The 16,036-nt window shown below is 45.8% G+C and overlaps 1 protein-coding gene and 1 long non-coding RNA gene across 4 annotated transcripts in view; one reads left to right on the top strand and one right to left on the bottom strand.

Annotated features, from left to right (window-relative positions):
• HOXB3 (homeobox B3) overlaps positions 1-16,036 on the top strand; it is a 43,208-nt gene that overhangs the window by 20,748 nt on the left and 6,424 nt on the right. Inside the window, exons 1-2 of one of the 3 annotated variants that reach the window (XM_019548379.1) lie at positions 509-1,594; positions 12,768-12,830. The exons of 1 other annotated variant lie outside the window; for it this stretch is intronic. The gene's annotated coding sequence lies outside the window, so the exon portion shown is untranslated. Of the gene's footprint in view, positions 1-508; positions 1,595-12,767; positions 12,831-16,036 lie in introns of those variants that run through there. One more of the 3 variants, XM_019548378.1, reaches the window with a different exon arrangement.
• Positions 2,579-9,874, bottom strand: LOC109318914. The gene is made up of 2 exons (XR_002103346.1): positions 9,619-9,874; positions 2,579-7,164 (listed from the first exon to the last, which is right to left on the bottom strand). It is a non-coding gene; the product is annotated as an uncharacterized LOC109318914 (long non-coding RNA).

Genomic DNA, 16,036 nt, shown 5'->3' with positions numbered 1-16,036 from the left:
ACAATTTGTGAAAAGCCAAAGCTTTTGGAACCTATTTGCTACGAATATTCGTTTTTGCAACCACCCAAAAGCCCTTCCCAATACTCCTCCACCCCAAAGCCCTCCTGGATTTAAAAGGGCACATACATTTGTAGAACTTTTAATCATTCGTGCTGAGGACGGGGTCCTGCAAATCTTTCTGTCCCAGGAACCAGCCCGCTAGAAGCCGCTTAGTTTATCGCTCTTGGTTTATTTATTGCGGATCCTAGGATCCTTCTACAATTTCCCCCCTGCTTTCTAAACTGGATGTGCACATTCAAATGCCTTTCACTTGCCTCCTCACCCGGGCTCACACCAGGCTATTGTTTGACCTTCTCTCTGTTAAACACTGGCTGGCTCCTTCCATCACTTCTATTGTTCAGAGACGTGAGGTGTGTGTGTGTGTGTGTGTGTGTGTAGGGGGGGAGGGTGAGCTCCCTGATCACCTGAACAACAAAAGATTGAGGGCACCTAGGGGAGAGTTTCTAAATTCTTAGCTGACTCCTCAGGCTTTAGATTTTAAAAGCAAAGGTAATGCTACATGGGTGTGTAAAGTAAGTGTGTTGGTGTTAGCAGCTGTTAAGTAGGTTGATCCGGGCAGCCGTGTGTCCAGTGCTGGGAAGCATCGCCCTGTGTTTATTTGTCGCGTAAGCAGCTCTTAGTGTATGCAATGTAAGTGGCTGCCTTTGTTGCCCATTCTTTTGCAGGAGCCCGTGTTTGGCATCTCGCTGGAGAGCCAACACTGGACTCCAAAATACAACAACCATCTCAAAGAAGGCTAAGCAAACAATAACAGCAGCAGCGACACTCTTTCGCTGAATGGCAAAACGAAATCCCCTTGAAAATATGGAGCCACGAATATAAGTATTCTCAGCTAGTTTCGCCTCTGGAACATTTGTTCTATTCAGGGCCGGGCAGCAATAAAACGTCAGGGTGAAAAACGTTGTGTGGCCAGCTGGGCAGAGAAGCAATATCCAACAAGAAGGTTTTAGGAAAGCTTTTAAATATTTGCAACTTCTGGGGGAGCGGGTGGCATGGGGCTATAACCCTCCCAGAGAGTTCTTTAATAGAGAGAGAAGTATGGAGCTCGCTGCATCCATACACCCCATGTTCACATGCCAGGGTGAGTAGGACTCTGGAGTTATTAGAAATAACTCTGGGGCGATTGTGTCTGCGCGGATCTAAAATGTTTCATTCGCTTCTTAACTTATTTTTTGAGGCGGGGGGGGGGGAAATACTGTTCCAGTGGAAGGTCACAGTGGTCCTTTGAGTATGAAACTGAGAGACCCCCTTCCCCCCTTGCAGATCACGTGATTCATTAAATAATTAATGCAGCGGTTGCAGAATAGATATGTATTCGTCAGGAAAATCGCAGACATGGTCTCCTTGTGTCTGACGTGAAATTCAACTGTCCTTTAAAAAACAAGCCTATAGCCGAGGAAAAAAAGAGAGAGAGAAAGAGAGAGAGAAAGAGAGAGAGAGGGAGGGAGGGCGAGAGAGAGGGAGAGAGAGAGAGAGAAGTCTGCAATAAAACAATTCTCAGGAAGCAAGAAGCCACGCCGAGGGCTGGATTATTGTAAGTAGCGGGGGCTTCCCAATTCCTAGCGTGTCTATATGTCCATGTAAATTTATTGTTTGTTATTAATGTTATTGTCGTAAAATGTGACAAATAGCCGTCTTCATTTCCTCCCATTTCTCTTCACATGGTGGTATGTGTGTTTATACCCATCGAGGCATTTCATTGATATTTTTAGGAATATTCCTCTCGCTCGCTCTCTCTCTCCTCACAACCTCTTTTTTCCCCCTTTCTTGATTTATTACAATAAGCATGTCAGCAGCACTGCGGCTGCCATTGTGTGTGTGTTTGTGAGAGAGTTGTGTTGTTTATGGCGGTGTCCAAGATAAATCATTTCTCAAGTGAAAATGATGTGGAAGCGATGATATTTTAGAGCGGGGATCGTTCTCTCTACTCCACTCCCTGGAGTTGATTATTTCAGACGATTTACAGTAATAGATCAGCAGCTAATATGAAGGCTCTATAGCTGGGGGTCTTAAATTACAGCATCTGTGATTACCAATTAAGGAGAGATTTGTATAAATTTGGTAAACCGGGAACGCCTCATTGGCATATAAACCTAGTAAAAGACCACGACCTTAATATAAAAATTACAGCTAGGAGTTTTGTATCGCAGCATCCCTTAACCAGACATAACTCATTTTTCACCAATTCTCCCCACCCCTGCTCCCAAGAACGAGAATGCCTCACTGGAATCACAACACAGGTTGATGGCTTTTCTTTTAAAAGACAGTGCGTGGCTGAGTCCCGTTGTAAACCGACTGAACAGAAAAGCAAATAACTAACCACATTTCGGATTCAAAATTAAATTGTTGTGGGAGTGCAAAAAATGTACTGTTTGGCTTTTAAGTAGGGACAATACTTGATCACAGGAGAGGAAGAAGTTACTTTGCCAATGGAGGGCTGAACAATAGGTGAGGCTGCCTGTGTTCCCAAAGTCCAGTAGGTAGATTCAGGTCCTGGGACAATGGTCTGGGCATTCTTCAGCAGTCTGATCGTTTCGAGGCTCTGTCCCCATCAAAGCATGATCATAACAAAGAAATGAATTATTCCGAATTTTATTTTGTTAGGATGTTTGTACAAAGGGGAAAACTTGAAGCTAAAATTGTCTGACTTTGCTATGGCTGGTAGGTAGGTAGGTAAGTAAGTAAGTATGTAGACAGACAGACAGATAGATAGATAGATAGATAGATAGATAGATAGATAGATAGATAGATAGATGTTCCTCTGATTAAAGTTTGGAAAGTTTAGGTAACAAAGCATGGTGTAAGGGCCTGCTAGCATTTACACGGAAGCAACTCAGGAGGATCCTGAAAGTCAGTGGAGTTACACTGATGTAAAGCTGATGTAACTGAGAGCAGAACTTGGCCCTCTGGTCTTAAGAAACTAAGAGAGCCTTGAGAGCTGTGGGCTCTTTGCAGAAGCTCGACTGTGAAAAGCAGAGGGGAAAGCTAGTCGAGAAAGCCCTTCCAGCCCACGGAGGGAAAGCAGGCAAACTTCAACGCTTAGAGTCATCTCTTCAAGAGCGGCTTTGATGGCAAGGGTAGACCTGTTCCAAACGCATGCGGGCACAGGGGGAGCAAATGCCCCCTTGGCAGCTCCTGGAAGATCAGGACTCACCTCCTCCTGAATTTCCTACATAAAACTTGACCAAGTTGGTGGGGCGCTGAAAGGAAGGGAGGAAGTGGGAGATGTCACTTTTAAACATTTTTACAAGCCAAAACACGCGAGGGGTCAATAAAACTGACAACAGGCGCGGAGATTAAATGGTCGCGCCAGATTCTCCCGTGTGAATCCTCCGCACTTCTTCACTTCCTCTCCCTTCTCGCCCTCCCGGCTCACCCCAGCCGGGGACGCAGCTATTTAACGCTGTCGGATAGTGTAAACCTTTATGTAGCAAAACGTGCTCAGCTCGGTGACTTTCATTAAATATTAAGGGAGATCCAGGGACGGCAAAGAAGCCAGAAATGCAGCATCCTTCTTTGTCAAGCTCTTATGCCTTCAGATCCTTGGCTTCACAGTGATGTTGCCCACTTATTTTTTCAGGGAGGAGGGGAAGGAGTGGGTCTAGCTCAATAGCCGGCGTCTTTGGATGCGGTTCCCGACGCCTTTGTGTGAATGCCTGCCTTAAAGAAGTCAGATGTCAGCGGTAACGAGAGCCCGCTGAATAGCTCCATGTGGCAAACATTTTTTTTTTTTTTTGCCTCTTGGCTGACGATGAGTCGCCTTTTCTCCTCACTTCCCCCTCCAGAGCCATTAGAGACGTCCCATACTTTATGTACATAGGCACACACACGCACACCTTTCCTGAAGCCTTTGGGTTTCATGTGGGGCGAGGATGGTTGGGAGCCCCCTTTTCAGGTGACACTTCGTTTTGTCTCTCCACCTGGTTTCTCTAGAGAAGGACACCAGGTTGTGACGGATGGGATGTAGAGATTGGCTTGGGGATCAAGCCCTGCAGCAGAATCTAAGCTGCTGAGGAAGGAGCCAGGGTGGGAGATCGGTTTAGGTCTCGATGACTTCTCAGCATCAAGTCCAAGGCTTGGCAAATCCCCCCTCCCCAGCCCCTGCTTCTCGGCTTCCACTGGAAGTTGAAGCTATTAAAACACGTTGATACATCCCCTACCTGTAACCTCCGGCAACAGGGTCTGGGTTTTGTGTGGGTTTTTTGCCCCCCTGTTCTTGGCGATGTTAGCGAATATTTAACCTCGGATGACGTAACACAAGGAAAAGGGGTTGTTTCGTTCAGATTTGGGCAGCCCGAGGCTTTCTCATTGTTTCCTTTAGCTGAGACCGCGAGGGGCTGGGACATCCTTTCCCCTGCAGACAATAGCACCCATCTCCCCAGCCTTGCTCGTGGTAACTTCCCAAAATCTCCGCTCTCCGGATCATTATGGCTGGAACAGCCCTCCAGTCCTACCAACAACCACGTATTTCCCCATTTGCCTTCATGAACGGGTTATTTATCGATCAGGTAATATAATAACTTTGCAGCCTGAGTCCTTTCGCACCAGCTAGAAATAATGTGCAAATCGTTATTATTATTATTAGGTTTCCCCTGGATGTATCTCTTTATCAACTGGCTCAGGTACTAGAGGGCTGCAAGATTGTGCCTTGTGTTATGGTCATAAATGATCTGAATAATATTCAAAATATTTGATGAGATATTGATCTCTCTGCTTAAGAAAACCTAGCTCTGGCCACTATTGTTTTATTAATTGCTTTGCAATAAGCCTTTCTTTCTTGTCTCTCACATTTCCAGAAGGTTTTGATCTGTCAACCTTAAGAATCAGTGTTTATCCCACACGGTTTGCAAAGAATGCCCCTTCCTTTCTCCCTCTCCCCCTCTCACTCAAACGCGTATACCGTATCTTTCCCAAAGAGGAAGCTATTAAGCTAGTAAATATAAGTCAACATCACCTTAGTTCATAATTTATTGCAGGCTGTGAGAGAGAGTTATTTAAGATCAAAGAAATATAGTAGGGGAGACCCTTTGGAGTTGCAAGGCGAGGAGACCAGCAGCAGCGCCAGGCGATGCTGGAAGACAATGCACAAACCTGTAGATCTGAACACGCGAGCTCAGTAGGAGAGCAAGTAATTCTGGTGACCACTCAGCTAGGAGCAATGCCCAGGCACTGCTCACCCCTGCCGACCCATAGCCGATTAAAACAGGTACCAGTAAGAGATACTGCCTTTATTCCGACAGATTATACACAGGCGTATACATGTGTATAGATACTTACATATGTATCTATACACACACGCACACACCTATGTATATATATTTCAAAGGGAGCGAAATCATAACCTCGTTAGAAATACATGGCCGGAGTTTGGGAAAGGAATTAACGTTTGCACAGAAAAACCGCATTACATTGGTTCCGTTATTTTAACAAATCTCATCAGGGGAAACACAGGCAGAACAAATTCACGCCCCGACCAAATCACTGCTATAGAGGCCTTCAGGTCTGCAAAGGACTATAGCGGGAGCCGAGGCAGATCTACTGCTGCAGAAAGAAAGGAGCTTCCCCCCCCCCACACACACCTTTTTTTTCCAGCCAGGACAAAAGGAAAGGAGTGCTTGTTGCTTTTCTGTGAAATAGGCCAAAGTTGGAAAGAATGACGTCTCCTTTGAAGTTTATTTGTTGGGGGGAGGGGAGACGGGTGTAAAACCACATTTCAACACTCGATTGCCACTGACCAAATCAGAAGCTATTTCAGAAAAGCAAAGCCATAAATCAGAAGCGATGTTCAGGTTGGGTTGTTCTTCTCCCACCCCCCAAGATAGGGGAAGGGGGCGGGGGAGGATTCTCACTCCATAATATTTCATCTTTATTTTTTTAGGTTAAATTCAACCAAAAATCTGCTTGCGTGCTATGAGCAAAGGCACTGCGAGGTCAGAGAGAGCACTAAGTGCTTAGGGGCAGGTTTCTCCAGATTTCCACCATGGCATCTTTGTGGGTGTCCAGCGTCCCCCTTTAAGCCCCGAAGGAGGTGGTGGAAGATGAAATACCCCGAGGTCTGTTATTTGGTGAAAATCAACCCGGCTCCTTTGCCCTCCTCCATCTACGCAACACGTCCATTCATCCCCGCAACACGTCCACTTTCAGTGCTACCCAAAAGCAGCCCCACCACCTATGGCAGTCAATGGCAATCTTCCCCAAAACAATTCTCCCATTCACCCCGCATTCAGGAGAGTTTCTCCTATTTCTTCTGCCGACCCAAGTTCTGGCAAACTTCACCCCTTTCCTCATCTCCATACATATGCCCCGTTTGCAACTTCAGGGCAACTCCATTTACTGGATGCTAAATGCAGCCTTGGGTCTGGGGCTACTGCAACTTTTCCACCTCTTACCTCTGTGATTAGACACAAAAGTCAGCCATGTTAATTGCAATATACATATATTTTATAGGATCACATCTACGCACCCCCCAAAAAAAGAAAAGGAAAGGAAAAATGGCAGAAAGAAAGGAATCCGCTAGGTTTTGCTTAACTTTGATTTTTTTTTTTGGACGAGACATATGGAATCAATTTTGAATCCTGACATTGAAGACTGGCCAGTTCCTAGTGGCCTTTAAAAACCAGAATCCATTTGGTTCCTCTCTCTCTCCACCACCGCTTGTCACTCAGTATTAGACCCGTCTTGCAACATTTTAAGTCTTTATAAAGAGAAACAGCTTTCCATATAGATACCAGGATCTGGGACCGGGGGGGGGGATATTTTTTTTTTCAAAGGGGAAATCAAGTACGAATTATTTCCCTCCACCCCGCTCCCCAGTATCTCTGCGCTTTCTGGAAAGGGGGCTGTATTCTTGCAACACTTGAAGCTGTTTGGGAAGAAGGGTCTCTATTTTTCTTCACGTCAAGACAGTTCCGTTGGAATCCAGTGAGTCCAAAAATCAAAGCATCTTTGGGGGGGGGGGGGAAAGTCCGTCCGACAAAGCTGTCATCAAGATCCACCGAGGTACAATAAAGTAGTTTCTTTTCTTCTCCTTAATTTCCTCGCTTTGGTTCAGCTCTTGCAGCGTCCGATCCGCCTCCGCTCGTTTCTTCCTGAAGTCCTTGGGAACTAAACCAGGTAAGAGGTTTAAAAAAAAAAATAATAATGCAACTTTGCCTTTCCCTACTCTAGGAATTCCAGCGCTGCAAGATATAATTAATTGCCCCCATCGCTTTTGACAGGCTCGGGACTTCTCCATTGGTCAGCAGGAACTAGAGCTGACTTTCCCTAGTAACAAATTAAGACTGATGTCTCGGAAAACTTAGCCAGGGAAGTGGAAGATGAGCAAAAATTATCTCGCTCGGTTCCTACCCTGACGGAATCCGGGAGTTCCCTTTCAAGTCCGTGTGGAGTTCCGCGACTTTTCCCTGAGCCACATTTGTTAAAGGTTTAGCACCTCTTGCCTGCTTGAAGCAGAAACTCCAAAGGCTGCCTTGGAAAAGCAGGGTGCTAAACTGGAGAATGTATGTGATTGTGATTTATGGCCCCGAGAAGCTGTGTTTACTTGAAGCAGATCCTAATTACAAGCCTTTTCCGAGGAGCCCCTCTCCTAAAAAATTCCCAAGCCCTGTATGTCTGTAGTGGATCCCCTCCCTCCCTCCCCAGCACGGCTTGTATTGGCCAGATGTGACTCGCACACATCTGGCTATTTACTCGGTGCTTTCGCTGGCTAATTTATTGCGCTGGGATGGGTAAGAATGAGATTCTTTAACATTTTGCCTAATGTTCAGGGTTTATTCAGAATTCCGCTTCTTAGCATCCTTTCAGATAGGGACCACGGGTTCAGATGAATCGGGGGTCCTAAAGAGGGTGCATCCAGGCTTATGTATTTGTTTAAATGTAATTTCTGAAATGACCTTTACTTTAGGTGGGGGGTGGGTGGGGGGATTACTTTTCTTGGGGTTCCTGGTGGATAGGGGACCTGCATTTGGGGGCTAGGGAGTAAAAAGCTTTAGTGCCTCTTTTATTCAGCAGAGTTTAAGAGCATAAAGTTGATACGGGAGGCGAGAAAGCCTGATATAATTACACCTGAAAGTGATTTAAAAGAATAGATGTGCACCCTGTTCAGTGTGCCCGCTTTTTGTTTGTATCTTTGTTTAGTTGGATAATAACTTAGCTCCTGGGACAATTTGCCCCCTACATTGTATAAAAAATTGAGATAGAGATATAAGGGAAAACTTTGGAGTCAGTGTCTAATATTTCCCGAGGCATACTCGTAGATATTGGCAGCGGACGGGAGCTGTGCTCCACCAGCTTCTGGTTTTTTGCTGAAAATTGCTTTGCATTAAATTTCCTCGGCTTCGGAATTATCTTTACTCGCCTCCAGCTAAACTTGAATTTTTTTACCCAGCGCTTGATCTGTCGGCGAATGAAATCTGAGAGGAAACCGCAAGGCCCTGAGTGACCGTAATTTAATTGATTTTATCATAAATCATCAACTTCATGAAGAACCAAAGTTTTCATTGAAGTAAATTGATATTAATGGAGGCGTGTTTTTTTTTTAAATTTACCAATATATATTTATATATGTTGTTAGTGCTCCTTGCTTTCTTCTTTCCTTCTTTTCTTCAAATCCTAAAGTCTTTCTAGATGTAATTCCTTCACACCTCCTAAGGCAGACTCATTACAGTCTTTTAGGACTTTGTTTCTGGGTGCTTTCTAAAGGGATCACATCTAGAACTAGGGTAGCCTGGGTAATTTTTAATCTCTGAAAAGCCCCCCTTAGCTTTTTTGATGAGCCAACAGAAGAAAAGCGAGTTTCTTTAGAGATATCTCCTGAAGTAAGGTTTTCCCTGGACATCGGGTGTGTGGGTGTGGGTGTGCTCCGGGCTGTGTGTGCCCCTCTGTCCGTGTGTGCGCGGCTCGGTGTGTGTGCGCGTGCCTTGTGTGTAGCTACGTGCCGCAGCCCAACGTTGCAGCGGTGAGAGGGACAGATTTAGAAATCCTGGTTCTCATTTCACCCCAGTGTGAGCCTTACTTAAAGCAGGTCTAAAAATAGACATATGATCTACAGCTCCCACTTCCATCTACCTTATCCGCTACAATGAGGGCATTGAGGCTCGGTTAAACATTGCCACTCCGAGCTATTTCTCCTGTCATTAAAAATTAACTTAGAGCGGGTTATGGATCTCAGCCGCTTGATATGCTGATGAGTGTGGGAGATCAAATACCTTTACAGTAGGGCCCCGGTTTAGCCAGGGCAGCGATCCGTGCAGACGGGGACACGGGACTGGATGCTGCTCAGGGAGAAGGGCCAAACGCAAAGATGTTCCCGTTGCTTCTCGACAGCCCCTGAAGTCCACGGCTGAGATTAGCCAGCCCTGGGGAGCCCAGCTCCCCTCTCCGCCCGCCCTCACTCTGCACCCACTTTAGTGCAGGTAGCACGGACCCCCCAGTCCTTGCCCCCACCCCGACTGCTTTTTCCAAGCTACTTTCTTCCTTCTCAACCCCGAGGGGACCTTGATGGTGTCCAGGAGGGGGAGAGAAGTGTCACCCCCTCTTCCTCCCCCCACCCCCCGGAACCTGGTTAGCCCCTGCGCAAGAGCAGAAGACAGAGCCCCGTCCAAAGCAACACGCGCCCTCCTTGCAGGGGCCTAGGCGGCTGCCATAGGGCTCAGCTTGTAAATCCACTCGCTTACAGGCCGGCGCGTGGGTGAGGAAGGGCCCCCGCCCCACGGCCGGCTGGAGCGGGGGAGCAGGTTGTCAGGGGCTGGTTCAGAGGAGCGGCTCCCAGAGGCTGCGGCGGCTCGGAGCAGGGAGCCAGCAGAGAAGTCTTCCCATCCTCACGAGCTCCTTTCTCCTCCTCTTCCACAGCCGGGGCTCGGAGCTGGGTCTCTGCGAGGCTGGGGCAGTGGCGAGCGTGTGTCCAGTTTCTTTCCCTCTTCTGCTCTGAGGATTTCAGACACACACACAACACGCACATAGGCACGCATGCATGCACACGCACATGCATGCAGGCGCGCGCACACACGCACAAGACCAAAAAGAGCAAGAAAAGCTCGAGGGAAATAGCTCAGGAGATGGGAGAAGGGCAAAAGTTGAGGGCATTTAGTACTGGGGAGGATGGGGAGGGCATGGTGAGGGGGGGGAGAAGTTCATTTAACAATTCTGGATAAAATGGGCAAAAAAAAAAAAAGGTTGACGTCCTCCAGTCACGTGAGAGCATCATTCACGCCATTCTTTTGGCATGGAGGGGGGCATGGAGGCAGAGAGGGGATCTCTTGCCCTCTCCCAGCCCCTGTGACCAGCCGCTTCTAAAATGACTATTTGCAGCTTTCTAATACCGCTCCCCCCCGCCAAAAAAAAATCAAGTAGTGAAGACTCACTTTTGGCGACCAAAGCTCTGATGGAAAAGGATATGCGTGTGTTGTGTGTGTATTTGCCGGGGGGGGGGGTAGGGGCTGAAAAAAAAGCCAGGAATAGTATGAGGCTGGGTGTTGTTGTTGTTGTTTTATATTTTGGAGGCAATTCAAAAGTACTTCCGCTGATTGATCATTAATCTGGTGAGTTATTACTCTTCTAAGCAAAGGTCACCGGGAGAAAGAGGTCTAATCTGTCAAAGGAAGACACCGCGCACTCGGTTCCAGTTTGATTTCTTAGCCAGGCTGGGCTTCTGTTAGGAGCTTTTTTTTTTTTAATGAGTGTATAAATATAGTGAGGTGGGGAGGAGAGAAGCAGGGAAACCTTTTCCCGAGCTCTATAAGCCTCCCCGCCGCCCCCATGCACACCCCGCTCCTCACAATGGGCTGACTACCCTTCTCCTCCTGCTTAGGGGGGCTGGTTGGGCTCCCCAGCAAGCATGTGGACACCCGATCTGTTCCAAAAGGCTGCCGAGAGGGAATAGCGACCAGACTCCGGCAGGCTTTTATCTATATTTAAACGGGAAATGTGTCCATGAACCCCTAATATGGTGACTAATTTGAGAATACCCATAAGTCACTGCTAATCGCTTTTAATAATGATACATAATGCATGAGCCTATTGTTAGAAATTGGGGGGGGGGCTCGCTTTGGAAGGAAGGGGGAGAGGAGGGGTCCTGCTCCTTCATTTGAATCATAATCACCCCCCAAATCCAGGATGCGTTGGGGGGCTCCCCTTTCTGCTGGTTTCCCTGGAAAATCTCCTCAGATCCTTGCTATATTTTATTTCCGTTTTGCTTCCATCTCTCCCTGCCTCGTGTAATTCACTCCCAAGAACTGCTACTTTCCGCCTATCTCCACCTCCTTTTGTTCAGCCCCCTCTTTTTTTTCCCCAAGACCAAATGGGGGTGGAACTTTTATAGAGACATATTTCGTTTGCTGGGTTCATACCACATAAAGGGTTGGCTTTAAAAAAATCCTTATTTATAATCTACAGAGGGAATTAAATACCCAAGCTACTCGGGTAAGGCTGTGATGTAAGTGGAATATTGCCAATGTTGTGTATTAAGTGTGTGCGCGTATAATAATAATGATAATAATAAAAAATTATAGCTATGGGCCTCAGACTAGAGAGAGGGGTCAGGGAAGACTCAGTATGTGATTTATGTTCAGGGATTGTTGTCACAAGCAGAGTAGGGGTGTGAGGGGAACATTTTTATTCGAGATTAATAACATCAACATCCAGAACGGAAACAAGATTATTAAAGCGACGGAATGTTTCCCAAAACGAAAATATTTTTAAATGAGATTTCCCCCCTCTTTCTTTTTTTCTGAACCAAATCGTGCCAAAGTTTCCGGGATAAATCTCTATGTAGCTTTCAAAATGTTTGTGTTGGTATCCTTTAATTCTTTTGATACAATAACCTTTGTGTGTGACTGTTGTCTACCTATCGTATAAGACTTTTTTTTTTTTTTAAATGAGGATCATTCCATATTGGTGGCATATTGGATAAAGGGGGAAAGCTGTGCTGTGAATACTTGAGATTTCGTTGCTTTCCATTAAAAATCGCCTGGCAATTTCCCTACTGCTTTATTCTTGCCCTATCTAGAACTAATTAACTGGATACCTTTCCTTTTTAAAATGCATGTAACACAGGAATGGCCAACTGAGTATAACCAAGCTAACAAAAGAGGTAATAACTGAATCAGTTTTTTTTAATTCATACCAGAATTCACCAACCCCAAACCAGTTTACATTTCAAAGCAGACAATTTCTATTGATAACGATTCCAGCTCCCGCCTTGAAAAAACACCATTGATCAAAGATTTCCTCCAACATTGGCTTCCCCTGAAGAAGCTGCAACGAAATGTGCATACACGTGTATTAAATTGAAACAACAAAGCTTGCTAACATAACCTCAACTCTCCTCTTTAATGGTAGCTCTGATCCTGCATACATACATACATGCGTGTGTGTATGTGTGCGTGTGCATATATATGTACACACACATATGTCATAGCTGTATCATATAACATATATATACACACATATATATACACATACACACACGTACATACACACACATATATTACAACTTTCTGAAAGTATGAACATCTCTGCTAAAAGCTTGCCTGGGCTACCTGGGTGAGAGCTCATCTCAGCTAGAGTGAATGACTTGGTTTGGGTACATAAAAAGGGATTTTTTTCTATGTCCAGGCAAGGAGTTCTCAGTCTAGGGAGTTTGATTGTCCATTCTGCTGAGACCAAAGTTTCTCCATTTTATTTTTGTTTATTTTTTTATTTTTTTGCAGTTCCCTTTCTTTCTCAGACTCCTTCTCTGCCTCACATCTGCTGGACCAGACAACCGAGAATTGGTGAGTTGCATTAAATATCCTACTTGGTCATTAAAATATATAGATATTTAAACTAAGAACCTGACAGCTCTTCACGACACTCCATCGTACGTTTCCATCAGTCTTAGAAAGAACAATATGGCCCTTACTTTTCAGCTAAGTGTTTTCCCTTTTGTTGCTGGCCTTTCATAAAACTTTGCAGGTTCTCCTTAGAAGTTTGGGTGGGCACCTTAAGTGGAAAATATTTCCTGCCTTCCCTTGAAAGGGAAGTCGAGAATAATCAGGACTGCAAAATGTGATGCAGACCTTGCGGTGCATCTAACAGAGCTACTTTTAAAAGCAAAGCAACCTGTCTTCCAAAGCCTGGTCGGAAACGCAATATGGACCCAAATAACCCCTTGCAGGAAATTCAATTTAGAGAAATGTATTCATCTTCTCTGTTATGGTGGGTTCCCCGCCCTACAATAACCCAAAGTTTGTACTGCAGAAGAGTTATTTTCAGAATCCGTGGCACTGCTGACATTCCAGATACTCGATCATAAGCCACTGAGGTCTGTGAGGACTCTAATGAGTAGTTTTATTTATAGGGGTCTTTAAAAAAAATAATGGTAGCCCAGGTCTTGTATTCTCCACGGCCATTCTGCAGCGCTGGTGTTCCTAAATAGGAAGTGTCTTGTAGCTGAAGATGTATGTTGTAGTGATGCATAAGAAGTCGGCTGGGAGGGGGGACACACCATATCTCAGTGGAGAGCGAGCTGGTCACTCCGTGCCAGCGTGGAAACCTCACTCGGAAAGTCCCAACAATAGGTGGAAACAAGGTATCCTTTTGGGTAGCCGACTGCCAGCACCTTCAGAGCCGCCCGCAGCCCCCGAGGCGAAACCCAGTCTTGATTGAGATTCACCTTTGTGGAGGGCCTGCTCCTCCGAAAGTCCGCCAGAGTCCTGCGAAGCTCCAGCGCCGGACACACCTTCCCAGCGAGGTCCGACCCGTCTTTGTGCTTGCGCCTTTCCTTCGCTTGCTAAATATAAGTTCCTCAGTCAGCACTTCGCCCACTTGGCCAGCATTAAAAAAAAAAGGTGGGGGGGGGTCATTTCAAACTGGAACAATGGTAGTACTTCCAAAAAAGAGAGAGAAAATGTGCAGACACCTAAATTCTTTGCCCGCTTCTTCCTCCCACTCCTTTCGAGGCTTCTTCTGCTTCTGAACCTCCAGGAAAATGCATCTTGGAAAGTTTCTGTTTACAGCAGCAGTGTGCGCGCTCGAGGAGTCATAAATCTTGTGGGGCGACAGCAGCAGCGCCTTGCATAATAATAATAATATTAATAAAAAGCCTGATTGTCCAACACCTCCCTGACTTTGCCTTTCCTAAGTGATTTCACTCCCTTCCTTCCCCCACTTTAAAAGTGCAAATGCCATACACATACAACCAGCACCACCACCCTACAGTAGATGGGGGGGGGGAAGGAAGGGGGGTTGCAACCAGCCAGAGCACTTTGACACACAGACTTCATATTAAAGTAACCCAAGGCTGCAGGCTGGGAGTTGCATCAACACAAGAAATTTTTATCATCACCTTGTCCCCTTCCCCCACCACCTCACCTCTACAGCTCTCCATTCCCTATTTAAAATATATATATGGAATCGGCCCCTCTCTGCCCGGCTTATCAGACCCCCTACACGACGCTCTTCCGATCTAAAAAAAGTATATTTGGGATTTGCTTCATGTTAGAGACAGGAGACAAATGCAGCTGGAGGGAGGAGGAGGAAGAAAAAAAAGGTGCATCAGTTATTGAAAGGACCATGATTCCAACTGTTAAGGGGGGGCAGAGTATGACTATGTTGAAACGGTTTATTAGCATAAATTGACACCTAATTGTTAAACACGTGAATCAAAGGAAAGCTTTGCTATCTTTCTGCCTAGGCCTCTGTCCACCACGTCTGCAATTAGCATAATTTTTCACTAGTGACGCTGTTTGGAAGGCTCGTTGGCTTTGCCCAGCACTCCAAAGCAAACCTTTATTTATTTTTTTTTTAAATATCACCACTAGCTTTATTTCCACCACCGCCACCCGGGTCTCCTCGAGGCTTGTTGTGATTATTTTCATCCCAGCCCAGCATTGCCTAGTTAAGGGGTTTGTGTTCAGCTTTTCTTTCTTTCTTTTTTTTTCTCTCCCTCTCCTTCCCTTCTTCCCCTTTGCTGTGCTAAGGCAGAGGCCATTGTTATCAGTGAGAAGGGCGTACCAGCCTACAGGGCAACTAGAATCTCAGGGTTTGTCCATTCAAAGCCCTGAGCTTTTCCTACAATCTTGGAGGCTGAAAAGCATCTTGCTTTTTTTTTTTTTTTTTCCTTCCCAAACGGAGAGAGGGAGAGAGAATTTGAGCAGCCGTAACCGAAAGCTCCACTGGCATAAATCCCCCTGTTTGGGATTTTTTTCCTCCTTTTTTTGTATCTGGATTTCTCTTTTTTCCATCTATCTATCTATCTATCTATTCCTTTAACATTTTTTAAAGGAAGGGAGTTATTCCGTGCTTATTGATTGCGTTGATGCTGGATGTGAAAATATATTATGTCTGCCTGTGCTTTGCTCGTCAGAGGCTAAGGTAAGCGAGACTCAAATAGGCTATCACTTTGTGAATGGCGGAGTATATGTCCCAATGATTTATGACCATATGACTCCAATCTCGGTTCAAGAAGAGTTCACAAGCTTTAAGCTTCCTTCCACGCAGCGACTCTTTTGCAGCCCTCATGGAGGGGCCTTTTCGCCCCTTGCTTTTCAACTGGGGGGTTCTGCTTGGGGGTGAAGATGGGTGGGGGGGAGAGGGAGATTTTAGGAATGTGTCTCTATTTTCCTGGCATATTCACCGCCAGGCAGTGGCTGAGATTTGAGGTGTTTCTGAGCATCAGCCTATTGTGAAGGGAAGCGTTGAGAGCTATTCTTCTTTTTTTCCCCCCCTTTCATTTTTAACACTAAAATCGGGTCTATTCCTCCTTTGGCTGTGGCTGTGAGAGCTACCTTCGGCGGGGGAGGGGAGGGAAGTGCTGCTCTTCTTCATAAACAGAGTCAGGTTGTGAATTTAGGATTTCCAACATGGAGGGATCGCTTTAAATCTGCCTTAGATGTCTTTTCTTTTCTTTTCTTTTTTCCTTTTTTTTCAACCCCCTGTTTTTTCCACGGACCCTGTCCCTGGATACCCTCCCCTCCTCCTCTCCCTTCTCGAGATTTCC

This window comes from Crocodylus porosus, unplaced genomic scaffold (genome assembly GCF_001723895.1).
Source record: "Crocodylus porosus isolate Cpor-Errol unplaced genomic scaffold, CroPor_comp1, whole genome shotgun sequence".
NCBI lineage: Eukaryota > Metazoa > Chordata > Crocodylia > Crocodylidae > Crocodylus > Crocodylus porosus.
The sequence above is the reverse complement of the archived record's forward strand: the minus strand, read 5'-3'. Positions and strand labels throughout refer to the sequence as shown.